This window comes from Pezoporus flaviventris, unplaced genomic scaffold (assembly GCF_033815535.1).
Source record: "Pezoporus flaviventris isolate CSIRO_AGI_PZ_B2104156 unplaced genomic scaffold, CSIRO_AGI_Pfla_v1 ptg000015l, whole genome shotgun sequence".
Lineage (NCBI taxonomy): Eukaryota > Metazoa > Chordata > Aves > Psittaciformes > Psittacidae > Pezoporus > Pezoporus flaviventris.
This window is the reverse complement of record NW_026892563.1, coordinates 20,445,322-20,459,176: the sequence shown is the minus strand read 5'-3', so window position 1 is coordinate 20,459,176 and position 13,855 is coordinate 20,445,322. Positions and strand designations below refer to the sequence as shown.

The following is a 13,855-nucleotide window of genomic DNA, read 5'->3' as shown; positions in this document are numbered from 1 at the left end:
GTTGATAGCTTACAAGTATGTATTACTGTGCTCTAAGCTTCATAGGAACTGTTGGCCTCTGTCACATTCAGTGTAAACAAAGCAAGACCTCTGAAGACATGGCAGAGGCTAACATTGCAGAATTATTTACAAGAAGCAGATGAATGCCCCCTCTTAAGAAATTTGTGAACTTCAAGTTTCTGCTCTGAACAGAATGCTTTTTTAAACAGAATCATTCAGAGCACGGGCACGATGCCTCCACCATTCAATGCTGAGTGGTATTTTAAAAGCTTATGTTCAGGATAGGTAGATGAAGGCTTCATTGTATCAGCAGTTGCTGGTGAAGGATGTATTAGAGTCCAAAGAACAGCTCTGTCTGGTATGGTACATTTTCTCTTCCAAAGTGTGGCCTATCTTCTGTCATTCCAACACATCATGTATTATCTCAGTTTGTCTTTGTTATTTAGGACCTATGATCATGCAAATGTTGCTGGAATGTTGCTAGCTCAGGGGATACCCTATGCTAATAGGCCCTGTTTATCCCCTTCAGTATCCTGTTTCTGTGGATTGAAACAGGAGGGTGCTATTTGGTAACATGATTCTATTAAACTCTCACACAAGAAAGAATCCAATTCCTGTTAGCTGGACTCAGTGCCTTGAGTCAAATTCTTTTGACCTGAATGTGTACACCTCAAATTCATATATAAATTGATGAGGCACAGCATTGGTAGATGAGGAGGTGGTTAGATAGGGTAGGGAAAGAAACCCAACTACCATAATCACAATTTTACAACTGTGAGAGAGCTCAAAGCCACATCTTTATGTGGCCACTTTTATTAGCTTCAGTATTAGAATTGCTGTAGTCAAAATGTGGTGGCTCTTCCTTGAGCAACTTAAGGTGGTGGAAACAAATTTTTGGCTATTTCTGCCTTACATTAGGATGCTTTCAGAAGTGGGAATATACTTTCTTTGAAAAACAAAACAAAATGTTCTAAACTTTTCAGTTAAAGAAGATGACAAATGTTTTGGAGCATGGTAGAACTCATTCACGTTGGAGGCAGAGAGAAGGGTCAAGACAGCACCACTTGTATTCAGTAATGTTCCTAATCATCATGGCCAGTGGCACTGGAATTACTATTCAGACTGTATGCTCATTAGCACTTGGCAGCTTGCTAGTTCATTAGAACTGGCAATAGAAACAAGTGATTTGTATTAATAAACTGCGGAAAAAACACATCTTCGCAATTGCTTGATGTTTTTCAGCTTCCCAAAAAAGCTCAGCTGAACAACTTGTGTCTACTATTTTCAGTGCTTTATTCAAGTGCCTATAAATCAATCCCCATGAACTAGAGGATGTAAGAATAAATACATTGTCGGTGTTCTTACAGTGGTGTTCTGCTTCCTGGCCTGTAAGGAAATGTGGTAGAGAGACTACATGGCTTTTCTAATCCAGTATGAAAAGTCAGTGACAGAACCAAGATCTGAATCTAAATGATCCTAGGCTCTTCCTTCAAGTGCAGTCGTGAATGACAGCCTGAATGCAGATCTTGAAATATTAAGTAGAGTGGTTTTGTGAACAGGTTCTGTTGAGAAAGTTAAGACAAACCTGGCATATCTTGCCATCACACTCTGGTCACATGCATTAATGCAAAAATCTGCTTCAAGAACTATGGTTCTGCTCTGGTTCAAAATGTGAGAGATTGTGTAACCCCATATAAAAGCTATAAACATGTTCCCCCTAGTAATACACTAAATGCAGATATACATGCATATATATATAAATATTTTTACATGCATACATACATATGCACAGACACATAAATACACGTATGTGTATAAATAGGCAATGAGCCTGAGTTCTGATAAACAAGCACACAAAAGTCCACAGCCATTTGGAAGTTTAGTGAAGCTGGGGGAAGGAAGCTAAAGTGCAGTGCAGAATTTATACGTATCACTCATGTTGTAAATGAAGAGTGGTTGGATGCTGCAGAAGGAGGACAAGGGACACAGCCTAATGTTATCCTCTTAATATTGCTGCTGTTCTGTTAGCTAGATGGTGGGTAATCCCAAGCCTTACTGCTCACTTCCAAGCCTCACAAGATGTTACAGCAGAAAAGTGAGTAGTGATAAGTCTCGTTTGTAGCAGACAGCAGGAAACACCAGGGCTGTTTGTTCTGGTTCTTGGTAGTCTGGCCTCTGGGTACAAGAGCAGCACAAAATGCTCGTTGTGGATCCAGTGCTTTTGGCTAAGGTTAAGAGGCAGTGTCCATAGAAGGCACTGGATTCAGAGGAGGAAACTGCAGGTGTCAGAGACTCCCCTCATGCTCTTCTGTGGTAGCACTGTGTTCTGGCCCTTATGTGAAGCAGCCACAGGCTTCCTCCTCAGATCCTGAGACCTGACATAGTTGACAATCTTCAAGTCCTGGGCTAGAGACAGAGAAAAACCACAGGGATTCAAAAGTCAGCGCCAAGGACTAGTAAGTGAAAGATTAAAGCTCACCCTTCTGAGAAATGCCCCACAGACATCTCACAATTACTTCTTTTCATAAGAAGGATTTACTGGAATAAAGAAGCTGTTAAAACAAATAAATACTGTTAACAACAACATGTCTATCAAGTTACAAAGGCACCTTCTTTTTCTTTCCATACACTTGGTCCTTTCAAGGTCCTGCTCCCTCTGACAGAGATCAAGGCTCAGAGGCTTTTGTTTAAGGAATAATTTTTGAAGAAGAAAATATTTTCAAGAGATTTCATGGTCAGCTACGGTAAGAGTTCAGGTGATCTGTTTTCAAGCAATGGCCCACTTTTCATGGTATGCCTTAGCTTTGGGGGTGGAAGGTTTTCAATCAGTTAGCATCTTTTTAAGGTTTTTCTTTTGAATTGGGAGGCAGCTCGCATGCAATGTCACCCTTGCCAGCATCACAGCAGCTGTTAATTGTATTCCACAGAGTTTGTCATGTGGCGACACAAGATAGGGAACTGAAAAGCAAAGGGCTGGAACAGCACAGGCATATAATCATAACGGGAGCCTGTTATAATCAAGCCATATACATTCCGTTTTGGAACTGGAAGAACTATCTTTTCAGAGTGATGAAAGACTTGGTAAATTGGACTGTAGGAGTTAAGACAAGAGGTTACTAACTTAATCAGAAGAGAAGGCATCTCCATGTACATTTACATTTAATTGCATCTATCCAGAATTATCCTGTTGTAATGGATCACACAATAGATTACCCAATACACAATTAGTAGTTGTTTTTATAGAGGGTAGGAAAAAAGTGAGCTCTTCTCTACTGTATTAATCCATGTGCACTGGATGCAGTAGGGGTAATATTTTATCAAGTACTTCTGCCCTCACCCATAGGGACATTCTCTCTGAAGCTCCTACTTAGACATGAGAATGGGTCAGCTTGTGAAAACTGTTGCAGCACGGGACATGGCCCTTACCATGTCATGAAAGCAACACTCTGTGGCAGACTTACCTAGGGTCCCATGAAGGTGGGCAATGGAGGAAGAAGGGACATAGGGGAACTCTACATCCATGCGTGGATGCTGAGTAGCTAAAACTCTGTTCTGTTGGAAAATTGTATCTCTACAGCTTTCCAGCACCTAGCTTGTCTATGTGTCAAATTTGATAGGTATGGATTTTTACGAAGAACACTCCAATGCAATCATGCACTTCACTTAGAGGATAGCTGCCTAGCCTCTCCTACCATCTTGGAGCAATTCCCATGAAAAACAGTGGCATTATGTCAGTATGGACAGCTGTAACTAAGCTTAGTCCTCCAAACACCTTACACAACAGATTACTTCAAAAGAAGCCACCTCATTATGCACCCATGCTCCCATTCTGCTCCTGGTATCCCCTTCTCTTGTTCTGGCTTGGGAACTGGTGGCATTGCCTGGTGAAGAGGACTGGGAAACTGCTCTGGGATAACCATTGCTTCCTTTTTTATTTTTTGTAATAGATTTTTCTGGTTGGGTGATTTTCGGAGAGCAGAATTAGGCCAAATTGCTGTGCAAGGCACGACATATGTACTCAGTATATCTTTTCCATTTCTTTTGTTCTATCTGGAGTCCCTTTCTGTCTAAGATACCAGCCTTCTACGTTGTATTCATTATTTCTCTTTCTGTCAGACATTCCTGTGATAAAGCATGAGTTTAGAATTCCATTCACCTGTTCACAGTGATCAGGGGTTATTATTATAACTGGTTGATGACCAATGAGGATCACTTCAGGGAAATCAGCTGGAAAACTGAAGCTATGAGAGGTCATTTTTAATCAATTTCTCTCCTGAAAGAGAGAAGGTCTCTTACTTCTGCTTATTTACCCAGTCAGGAATGCAACACTGATTAAAAAACAAAAAAGGAGCAAAGAATACAAATAACCTCAAAGATGTTTCACAGCCTGTGCATAAGGTTACATTTCATTACATTACATTTCATTGTCATTACATGACAATAAAGTGATTGTCAATGAAAAGCAGGATTTGCAGTTATCCCATGACTGATATTTTCTCTATTCAGAACAGAAAATATTTCTACCTACAAAATTGTTGATGTCATAATTATAACCGCTATTTTACACCAGCTGGCCACATGCAGCTTTACTAAAATGTTAAAAAGAAGTTGGCACATATAATACATATGTGTTCATTAATATATCTCTCAAAGAAATACCATTTTGGCTTCCTAAAGACAAGACTGTTGGTCAATATTATGTGTGTCCATATGACAAGCAGTCAAGGAGTGACCTCTTCAGGAAATGGTGATATTCTAACTTCTGTTTGACAGAGGTGTGATGGCACCTGGAATAATATAAAAAAAGAAAAAGAAAATACTTATAAAAAAAACCAGTGTTCTTGAGGATTAGGTAAATCCTGTGTTAACATTCAGATTAAAACCCCCCACTAAATTCATGGTAGATATTTGAAACATGCCATTTATGTCTGGAATTTGTGACTGAAGCCTTTGCTGTTGTAAACTGCAGTAGACCCACTGAAATCTGAGCAGTTACACCAAGACTGCAGCAAATAAGGACCTGGCTCATTACATTATGTTTATTCACAAAGCTTGTAGAAGATGCAAACTGTAGGAAAACATAAATGCATACTCGTAACTGTGAAGGTATTAAACCACAGGATCAAATCCCAATTACTTTTTGGAAGCTACAATGGGAAACAGAATACTAGGAACAGAGGACTGAAAACAAAAAATGAGAGTACATTCAGAAATGGAAAGGATTTCCTTTGTAAGCTCCCTAACCTTTGTATTCCTTGTTTATCAAACCATAAATTAAATTGGACAATAACAGCTATCCACAGCTACCTACAATAACAACTGTACGACAGCTACCTTAATTGTTTTGTGAGATATGTTGAAACCCACCAACAGAATCTGCAATAGAACATAAGTTACATCATATGGTTCAAATTCTACAGGTGTAATAAATCAATAAGTAATAAATTGAAATGTTTAATGCTTTTTGTATTGTCAGCATGACAGTAGCAGAAAGAAGGACTTTTTTGGTAACTCAAAGATTGCTGGTGAACTTCTGCGACAGTAAGAAACATCGTAACCAAAATTTAGAGAAGAAAAATCTTGGTCATTTGGCAACAGAGAATGTAAAAACAAGGCTTTAAAAATTTTTCATATTGTTTATTTCATTATCATACCAGGATAAAAGAAGTCTTTACTAATATGTTCCGCAAGTGAATGCATAGTCCATGGTAGCATCCACCTCTGAAGACCAGAATGTAGCTGAATATATCCAAGGCTGTATGTTATTTGGAAGAAGAAAGAGAACCAGCATCATCCACATATTCCAGAACAGAGGTAATTTTACAGATTTTAATAGGCTTGGATTTTAAAGGTCTGTTTCCTACAAGAGCTGGTTTTGAGCCCAAGGATTCCTGCTCAGTATCTTCTTCAAATTCTATGACAAAGACCACCCCTCCCCACCCCCCCACCCCCAGTTTCAAAAATACTCTTTGCCTAAATTCTGTGTCCACAGAATTCCACAAAAACCTTTTTAAAATCTCTGTAAAAGTGCAGTTGATTATGCTGGCAGAGGAGAGTATAAGAAATCTACAATAGTATTTAAATTGTTTGTCAAAAATATCCACTTTTCTTCCTTCTGACAGTAAACAACTTGTGTAAGTGCTGTAAGCCATTTACAGGTATCTAGGATATGAGGAATGTGGGCATTTATCAATTTGGGCATATTCTTCTTCTGTGCAAAACTAAAAAGATGAAAAACCTAATTTTTACTATTTCTAGAATGGTCTCATTACTTTGGCTAGCATAGGACTACCTGTTTGGTAAAGTTAAGCTTGTGTTTAAAAGCATTGCTGGATCAACACGGGAAAAGTGGTAACTTTTACCAGATCATTTACTTTTGCAGATCAGTGCTCATGGAGTAATCTGTTAAAAGTGGTGGTCCTGCATTTTTTATTGAAAACTGCAGTATTAAAGTGTCATTTTAAAGCATTTTTAATTGCATACATAATGTATTAAAGTATAATAAAAACATGTTAGAAGTCTCTAGAAATTATTTAAAAGAGATCACTCTTCAGTGTTGATGTTTTCAAACTGAGAACCTTCTCATACACATCCTTAATTTTGATTGACTTCAAAGGAAGAAAACATGTGTAAGTATTTGCTAAACAAGGATGAGTTTAATTCATGAAAGCTCCCATGAAATAGTCCTGCTACCATTAGCTTTATTGCATGTTTATCCTGTCATTAGTCAGGACAGCAGTACCATATATTTATATGTCATTCTCATGTTAAGGCAAATTATTTTTGTGGTGGCAGATTTTTATAAATCTCAAATGCTGATATATGCTTCACGATACGGATTTGGGAGGCTTGGAGAAGCCCCACAAGAGGCAGCAACAGGCAGAAGGTAAGTGAGGCACTCTAGATGCAGTGTTTTTGTATGACTAAGACTTCCCTGACGTGTTGGATAACATATATTCCTTCATGCATGCCTCACTAACAACTCAAAATATATTTTCAGTTGAATAAATGAAACGTTATTACATACACAGATGAACAAGAGTACTGTCTGTAGAAAGTTTAATGGATTTGAATGACTGTCTCTTAAATGGTAAATAAAATTTGAATAAAAGGTGCAATTGCCTATTTACCAGATAGACTAGAGCAACTTCTGTATTGTCATTCTGGTCTGCTGAGTACATAATATGCTTTAAAAAAGCTTAATTACATACTTAGCTGATAGACTAATAGCTCCAGTGGGAGCAATTCTGCTCTATTAAGTATGAATAAATATGTATTTACCCAAGATGGAGCCTTCCTAGTCTCCTGAATGAAATGTACAGAATTGTTGGGTTCTACCCAGACATGAAAGAATAATAATTAACAGAAACCCAAAACCAGAAAAAGGGCAAAATAAGGTATTCATACCTACTAGAACAGCTGTGTAAAAACAAACACACGAAAAAGGTTTCACAGACAACAAAGCAGTAAAGCAACACTTTTCCAGTCTCTTCCCAGATACTGTCTCAGCTATAAATGCCTGCAGGTGAGAAGGAAACTTCTAAAATGCCAACAGCCATATAATAATTTCCCTCCTTGCAGGACAAATTGTGCTACAGAGAATACAGGGGCATGCCAGCTGGGAGATATTTGTGTTCTGTGGGGCTTGACAGACATCAAGAGAGACCTTGGGGAGAGAGTCCTTCCAGGTGCTCTGAGGGGCTGCATAAGCAGCTCCATACCAGCCTGTTCAGCACACATGAACAGGTGCACCCAGTTCTCTTTGGATGTGCTTGAGAAATGTCCGGCATCCCTGTGCATCCCAGAACAGGTAGGTGCTGTAAGTCTAATTCCACATGCTGCTCTAAGCAGAGCTAACGTCAAAGTCAGAGTAGGTTGGTCAGTCTTTGTACAGTCACAGTTTCAAATATTTCCAAGGACAGATGTTCTGAAAATTCACTGGGCAACTGAAGCCAGTGGTTAAACACCATAATTGTGATCTTTCTACCTTACAGTCAGAATTTCCCTCATTGTCACTTGTGAACTTTGCCTCCTGTCCTTTTGCTGCGCACCTCCAAGCATTCTGAGTCTGTCTTTTCTAGAAACCTCAGAAGACAGCTGAAAGAGGCAATTAGTCCCCTGGCCACCCAGAAGCCACCTCTTCTCCAGTATGAACAAACTCCTCAGCCTCTACTTGCACATCCCGTGCACCAGCCCCTTAGTGTCCTAGTGATCTGTCCGAAGACTTGCTCCAGTGTGTTAGTCTTTTTCTTGCCAGTACTCCAGCTGAGGTTGAGAAGAGCTGCATATAGAAGCATCACTTCCTCTGACCTGCTGGTTACACTCTAACTCTACCCAGTATTTGTGGTGGGCTTGCATTGCTGCAAGGGTGCACTGCTGCTCGTGTTCAACCTGTCAGCCACCAGCACCCCCAGCTCCTTCTCTATAAAGCTGCCTACTGACCGGCCAGGTCCCAGCCTGTACTGCTTCAACAGTATTGTTCAATACGAGGTGAAAAACTGCATTTGTCTTTGTTGAACTTGAGGAGGATTTTTCCAGCCCATTTCTCTAGCTGCTTGGGTCTCTCTGTGCACAGGTATATCCTCTGCCTTGTCAACCACTTACCCTTGGTTTGGAATTATCCATGAAGCTGAATCCTGTCACATCACTCAGGCCACAGGTGGAAATGTCAAACACCTGGGCTCAGAACTCAGCTGTGAGGAATGCTGTCATTAATCAACTGCTAGCTAGATTTTGAACCACTATTATTGTTTGAGACCAATGCTCTTGTCAGCTCTTCACCCATTTTACAGTCCACTCATCCAGTTCACACTCTTCAAATTGACTACAAGGATCAGAGATAAATGGTTTGGGTTTTTTTACTTTATCACTTTTAGTCCATACCATGACTTCATACAGATGCTGAATGGAAAAAGAGAGAAAGAAATGATCCTTGTAGCAATCCAGAAATGCAATTTCAGAATGCAGCTTGCCATCCTCCCTATGCATTCAGTACATTTCTCTATTTAAGTGTTCACCCTTGACCAGATGTCATTTTTCAGACGAAAAACTACAGTACTGCATGACCAAGAGTGTGAGTTCCTGCACAGAAGCTCAGAATGATGAAAATGGCCCTCAGTCATCATAAGGAAGGCATACCTTAAGATTCTTAATCCCTCTTCTGGTCCAAATCTGTATTGCACCATGTCTAAGAGACACAATACAGGGAGTATATTTGCAGCTGGCTTTTAACTATATTTTTCCTAAGAGCTTGTTATGGAATGGCAAGTACAACACTGAAAGTAGCTTCAGTGGATGAAGCACACATATTCAGGATGTTACTTTTCAGTTGCCCCCAAGTGATGTTTTGCAATCATTAGTTTTTCTCTTCCTCTATCTCATTCTGCTTGGGGTATTCACGGTCAGCTCCTGTAGCTGAGGCATCAGGTTCCTCCATTCGCCTGTCCAGCTCATGGCAAGGCTTCACAAACTTTGCAGGCAGTCGCCATGGACCTGTAGGCAGGAGGGCACAAATATACCCCCTCCCCCCGGTTATCAGTTCTTCAGAAGTAGACTGCATCATTGCTCCTTTTTTTTTTTTTTTTTTTTTTTTTCCCACCCTGCAAACGCCGGCCTGCTTGGTGGCAGCTACAGCTGCCGGCCTGCTTCAGCAGCAACCATAAATACCTGCCGGCAGCCGCACTTTTGCATTAACCCTTTCATGCCTGAAATGTTTAACTGCTACCTGTTAAAACTTTTACATGAGCCCAACAATAAAAAAAAATACAAAACCCACCGATTGCCCTCAACACACACACGTGTGGGATCCCACAAGCACACTTCACACAAGTACAATATTTGAAACACAAAAAAAACAATTATTACTCCCACTACACAGTCCCAGGTACAGAACGTGGCATAAGGACCCTGTGGAGACTAACAGAAAAACAGCTCCGAGAAGCATCATTGCAGTGCGAGGTGGCAGGCTCAACCTTAGCGGGCGTCCCCACAGAGGCTCTGCCTCCCCCACATCGCATGAGGCTTGGGCTTTTATACTGACCAAAATGTACGCTCATTCCGACATAGGTGGCCAGCCTATGATGGAAGAAGTGGCCAGCAATATCTATAAAGGTCTCCAAAGGTTGATAGAAACATGGACATACTTGTATTTACCAACTTCTAGTACATGAGTATCACAGAGAAACTGTATCAAATGAGTTGTATATGGGGTCCCAAGTCCACGGTCCGTCACAGTATGCCCAATACCCCTGATAAGAGCATACGAGAGACCTTCCCACCACCAGAAAATCACACAATACGTCTGTACCCCGCACTGATCTCGCTTCCCTTTAAGAAAGGCTGAAAGCATCCATAAAACAGATGTCCGGAGCTCAAATTTCAGTTCATTCAATCACTGACAAGGGGGGTGTCCTGGCTCTCCTTGGGCGGTGCTGACCCTTTCCAGGGTTTCACCCACCAAGCGGGCACCCACCGCAGACCGGAATGTAATTACACACATATAACCTCGACCACTTAGTTTTACTTCCGCGGGACCTTTCCAAATGCCGGTTTCCAAATCCTTGTACTGGACCAGAATACCCAGAGTTTTAGTCATATAACCTGAACCTAATGCCTGACCATGTATTATAGCAGGGAAGTCATTAAAGTCTCCTGTCAATCGCAAAAAAAAAAAAAAAAATCATAACATATACAGCTTGAGTGTAAGAGGATTTTAATGCATACGTGGTCACTGTTTGTCAGGCCTCCTTAACTATTTTGAGATCAAGAGCTTCCCACTCTTTAGCCCCCTGCTGTGTAGTAAACACAGGATATGCAGAGAGGCCCATTGCAAAAAATTCACCTGTAATAATTGCATCTTTGATTAACCCATGCCAACAGTGCGCAGGATTTGTGCCCCCCAATACCTCTCCGCTCCCCCCCCCCCCCGTTTGCCTTCTTTAAGGAAGGGGTTTTGCGGAGGATAAGGTGGAGGCGCCGGTGGAGATGTGTCAATCCCAGTCTCGAGGGCTTCAAGCTTTTTCATCAATTGTTGCGGCTGAGCGTCTCCAAGGCCAGTGAGTAATTGCTGATGAGCTGAGCAGACCGACCTGGGAGATGAAGAGTCAGAGTCTGGAAGCAGAGGATATAAATCTGGCTCGCATTCAGGGGACTCTGAGTCTGATCCTGGGTCGAACTCAGGGTCTCCGTTGCTCGCAGCTATGTCTTTCCTGTCAGGTGTCTCTTGTTCGGTATGTGGCCATCTGCGAACCTGGCTCTTGCTTTTATCGGCTCGGGGCGTTGATTTTTTCGGCGCTGTTCCAGGTACCACAGGAGGTGCAAAAGTCATAGCCGCAGCACTATGAAGGGGGTTAGGGGAGACAGCCCCTTCCGGAGCTGTGGCGGCAAATACAGAAGCTACTGCCGCCCTTTCCAGTTTCATCTCTTTCAAAGTCTCAAACACTGATCTCCAAAGTGTAGAGTGTTTCTGTGCAACTTTGGTCCCTTTACTAACCTCGCGATCACGAGACCACTTTAACAGCCTCTGTAAGGCGGCACTATCATATTGCAGTCCTCTCTTAGAGAGAATGTGTTGGAGGAGCTTCACCACTGCCTGTTCCTCTTTAGCAGTTTTATTCCCTTCAATGGTAGCGTCCCACAAAGAGTCCCCAACTTCCCTTCATTCAGTAATACTGAACATTAGCTGTGGGTCCTTAAGATGTCCTTTCTCCTACGCCCACCGACATAGCTCTCTGAGCTTTTTCGTACTCACACTAGCCTCTCGCTTAGCAAGTAATTGTTCTAAAAGTGTGAGTGCCGCCTCTCGATCCATAGCGGATTTTAGGGTGTGGTCTTACCCGTGCAGGCATGGGTGCGCAGTGCACAACAGCTGTCTCTTCTAGCCAAGCTTCACCGCTTTTGCTAGTAGATGCTCCTGTGCCATTGTCTCCTCCGCTTCTTCCGTCTGTGTCTTTGCAACAACAGCCGGACACAGTTTGAAGAAGTCCGAGTCCAACCTCGAGTCCCTGTTCGGGCACCAAATGTCAGAGAGAGCGACCGGAATCAAGAGAACGACTCAATATGAGTTATGCTTCTTGTTCGTTTTATACAAATCCTTAACCCCTTATATACTATTTCTTACATGCACTTACAGTGATTTGGCATATTATGATTGGATACATGTTCTGAAGACCCTTAGTGACTAACATATAATTGGTTAAACACAGGTGTGAGAACTCGACCTCGAAAGCTTGCCAACAGTCCACAGTTCTCATTAACTCCGTGAATTCCAGCCTCTTATCTTGCTTGCTTAAGCTTCTTCGGGCCTCTCATGGCCTTGCTGTATCTTTCAGGATTATTCAGAGTTTATGTACCAATTATGCATTCTCCTGTGAGAACACTGTCTCCACAGCTTTGAGCCTGTTGCTTTTATGATTCATTTGATGAACCCTTTGTCCTTATCCTGGGAAGCAGTGAATAGTCATCCTTTATTTACCTCTGCATTATTAGGAGTTTGTAGATATCATAAAGGTAATTTATCTTCCAGGCTGAAGGGTTCTAGTCTGCTTAATTTTTTCTCATATGGAAGCTCCACACCTTAACCATCTGTGTTACATTTTGTGCACCTTTGTTACCATTTTTGTGCACCTTTGTTATCATTTGTGCACCTTTTCTAATAGTATGGTACTCCCTTTAGATGGGGGTGTGTGTGAAGATTATGCATCCTACTGAGGATGCAGTTACCATCTAGATCTATACAGCAGCCTAGTGATGTTTGTTCTTTTGTTATCTGTTCTGTTTGCTTTTTTGACCACTGCCAAGCTTTGAGCTGACATTTTCACAGAACCATTTACTATAATTCTAAGTTCTCTTTTCTGAATGGTAATTGCTAGTTCACAGCCCATCATTCTATAAGCAAAGTGGGGGTTGTTTTTCCTCTTGTGAATCACCTCACAAACAGTGAAATTCATATGCTGTTTTGTTCACCCATCATTCTTCTAAAAACCTCCTGCAGCCTGTCACAGTCTTTCTTTTCTTTTGACCACTGCCCTGAAAAATTTAGTATCATCTGCAAATTTACATGCACTCTCATTTGTAGATCATTTAGAGATGTTAGATGGTATAGGTCCTAGCATCAATTTTTGCAACCCCTCTCCTTTTGCAAAGATGCCATTTGTTCCTACCTTTTGCTTCATGCCTTTTAGTAAAGTACTAATCCATGTGAGGACTTTCTCCTTTTAGCCTGGAGCAACTGAGCCTCTTGAAGAGATTTCTGCTTGGAGAGGAGGAGGAAATGTTGCTGAAAGCCTTCAGGAGGTGAAGTAGACCATAAGCCTGCAATGCCTGTATGTGTGCTTAGTCCACTCAATCCACTTCAGAGGATTAATGCGTATTTGTGAGACATGACTTGCCTTTACAGAAACATAATGTGAAATAATGTGATATTTGCCAATGTCATATTTGTCTGTGAATTTATGAATTTGTTTTTATAGTGCAGGTTCTGTCAGGATGCCTTACACTGATATCAGGCCTACAGGTCTTAATTTTCCAGTGTAAAAGGAAAAAACAAGAAAAATGATGCTGCTAAAAGTTGCTGGGGAAAGGAAGTGTCAATGTTCTGTTTTCTGCTCTGCCTCATCTCTGGTGAATTCTCTATCCCAGTAGATATACTCCCTGTTATAGTGTATAATAGGGTGCTGCAATAGCTATTCTCCCTTTACAATGATAATCTGAGGTGCAGTTAATGAGAATGACAAGGCTCCTCATGCAAGGACATGGCTGACCTTGGAGTCCTCATGCAGATCCTAAACAGCATTGTCTTTTAAAGTTTTGCATGTGCAAAGGCTGATTTAAAAAACCCCACCATTAAAGACCTCAG

The 13,855-nt window shown here is 41.3% G+C and overlaps 1 long non-coding RNA gene across 1 annotated transcript in view; it reads right to left on the bottom strand.

Annotated features, from left to right (window-relative positions):
- Positions 1–1,745: 1,745 nt before the first annotated feature.
- LOC133269159 (uncharacterized) overlaps positions 1,746–13,855 on the bottom strand; it is an 86,098-nt gene continuing 73,988 nt past the window's right edge. The window contains exon 3 of the long non-coding RNA XR_009743339.1: positions 1,746–2,406. This is a non-coding gene — a long non-coding RNA (uncharacterized LOC133269159). The remainder of the gene's footprint in view (positions 2,407–13,855) is intronic.